Source organism: Pygocentrus nattereri, chromosome 11 (assembly GCF_015220715.1).
Source record: "Pygocentrus nattereri isolate fPygNat1 chromosome 11, fPygNat1.pri, whole genome shotgun sequence".
Lineage (NCBI taxonomy): Eukaryota > Metazoa > Chordata > Actinopteri > Characiformes > Serrasalmidae > Pygocentrus > Pygocentrus nattereri.
The window spans coordinates 7,435,462-7,438,230 of record NC_051221.1 but is presented as its reverse complement, the minus strand read 5'-3'; the positions used below and the strand labels follow the sequence as shown (position 1 = coordinate 7,438,230).

The 2,769-nt window shown below is 42.1% G+C and overlaps 1 non-coding gene across 1 annotated transcript; it reads left to right on the top strand.

Annotated features, from left to right (window-relative positions):
• Positions 1 to 774: 774 nt before the first annotated feature.
• LOC119264457 lies at positions 775 to 915 on the top strand. The gene has a single exon (XR_005131032.1). It is a non-coding gene; the product is annotated as a U4 spliceosomal RNA (small nuclear RNA).
• The last annotated feature ends 1,854 nt before the right edge of the window (positions 916 to 2,769 follow it).

Genomic DNA, 2,769 nt, shown 5'->3' with positions numbered 1-2,769 from the left:
ACCTTTAGAGGGCGGCGGTGAGTAACGTTAGTTTATGTGATGTGTGTTAACACCTTTAGAGGGCGGCGGTGAGTAACGTTAGTTTATGTGATGTGTGTTAATTACACCTTTATAGAGCAGTGGTGAGTAATGTTTGTTTATTAAATGTTTGTTAAAAACGCATTTACACTTAAAATGACAAGCACTATGAATTTCAATTTGTGAAGCACATTTTAATCAAAATGCCAGATTTCTTGTGTAAATTTAATCTTCAGATGCGTATCAAAGCGGTTGCTATAGCATTATTGTAGCTCCATCTTTTAAATGTAATTTAATTTTTTTACAACTATGTGTAAAATGTATATGTTCTGACCATGACACTGACCAAATCCAAAGCCAAACAAGTGCAGTTTCCATGGAAACATAATAACATAGCACAGGGACAGAAGTGTAGGAAACCTAATCTAGGTGTCCCTGAGCTCCAGAGGGGAACCCTCAGGGCCTTCTGTGCCTTCAGAGAAGATTTAATGATTCATGGGGATTCAAAAATACTTGTCTGTCATGCTTGTATTTAAACTCTGCAGGTACTACAGCACTGCTCATCTCTGTGATGAGTTCTGGATGGAAAAGCAGGTTAAATTCTTAATATTTCTGGAGGAATAGTGGAAAATCAGAATTTATTTTTCTCTGTAGTATGCAGGTAGATATAGACCAGTGGTGCTGAAATATAGAGAAATCATAATGGGTCATATTAACCATCAGTATAAGTGTGAAGTGATAATCATGGTTTGATTGATTCTTTCGCAGAGGCGATATCGTAGCCTGTGAGGTTAATCCGAGGCGTGGTCATTCCTGGTTGAAAACTTTACCCAATACCCCGCTAGGATGACTTGAAATATAGTCAGCCATGGCAATTTTTGATGGTCTCATTTGAGACTTGATGTTGTGGTGTGTAAAATAAGACAGTGTTCTTTCGTTCCTGGTATGGCGTGTGGTGGGGGCAGTCAAGGTTAGGGAACCAGCCTCGTGACCGGAAGGTTAAGTGATACTATTTTGATCCCACAACTGGGGAAATTCCACCTCCGCATTTAACCCATCCGTGAAGTGAAACACCACATACACACTAGTGAACACACACACACTAGGGGGCAGTGAGCACACTTACCCGGAGCGGTGGGCAGCCCTATCCACGGCGCCCGGGGAGCAGTTGGGGGTTAGGTGTCTTGCTCAAGGACACCTCAGTCATGGACTGTCGGCCCTGGGGATCGAACCGGCAACCTTCCGGTCACAGGGCCAGATCCCTAACCTCCAGCCCACGACTGCCCCAAGTTGCCAGTTCGATCCCCAGTGCTGACAGCCCATGACTGAGATGTCCTTGAGCAAGACACATAAGCTTATCAACCTCGGATTGAGACAAAACCTCTGCCAAGACCATCACCGCCACATATATACTGGAGGTATGAACGTATTCAAACATGAAGGTAAATAAGCACAACATAAAACATTACAGAAATACCTTAATAATCACCATGGAACACCCTAGCAACCACCTGGAATACCCATGATTAGCAATAACCTAGCAACCACCCGAAACACCCTAGTAACCACTACTGATAGCATACAGCTAGCAACACCAGGGCATAGCTTTAAAACTCTATAAACAGCTCTCCAGCTTTGAAAGCTGCATATACAGTCTGAGAAATGACGGAATAACACAGGAAAACAGCAAGTTAAGCTGGTCTTTGTCACTGAAAGAGTTTTTTCCCGCACTTTTAAAAAAATGTTGGTTCTTCAGGGTTCTACTGTTACAAGGTTGACATCGTGACAATAGCAGAACCCTTTTTGGTACTATACAGAACAATTTTCAAAAAGGATCTGTTTAGAACCATGTACAACATTTTCTCCATCAATCTGGAGATTTCAGCATGCAGATATTTCTTTGAGTGTTCATGGTTCTAACTGGAACCACTGTCTTTAACCTTGAAGAGCCATCCTTTTTAAGAGCATCTCTGACAGCAAGCATGTATTGGTGCATTGGTTTGATAAGGTTGGCAACTCACTGATTGTTACCACTGCTTGTCCACCCTCAGACCTTCCAGATTAGTGTCCTGCACTAAGTGTCCTTTTCTCAAACAGATTTTAAATGCACAGATAAAATAAACAAGTGTTGCAAACAAGTGAGAGAGAAAAAATAATGACTAGGCATGACTTTATAGAAAGTGGTGTTGTTGACACTGTGCTAGATTAAAATTATTCACTAAGCTAATTTACAAAGTCTAACTTCTTCTTCTTCTTTCGGCTGCTCCCTTTAGGGGTCGCCACAGCGGATCATCTGCCTCCAATTTACAAAGTATAACTAAAGAAAGAAATGTAGGAAAAGTAAGTTGAGTGGACTGTGAGAGAACAATGAGCAATGATAAGAGGAATTTTGTCTATTACTCTGCAGTAAAACGGCAGTGGACCACCAGCTCTGCCACCTGCAGGCCAACAGTGGTCCACTATCCTCTTGCTATCAGGGGTGTTCTGAAGTCGACACTCAGCAGATCTCAGGTCTCAGAGCTACGGTTAGGCTACTTAGCTGCAGGAGCGAAGTTCAAGGTTTGTTCGGCGTATGAGTTAGAGGTTTTGAGAAATGAACAAGGACATACACCTTGCTAATGAAAGGTTGGACCCCCTTTTGCCTTCAGAACTGCCTTAATTCTTTATAGCTTACTTTCACCAAGGTGTTGGAAACATTCCTCTGAGATTTTGGTTGGTTATTTGAGTTGCTGTTGCCTTTCTATCATCTCC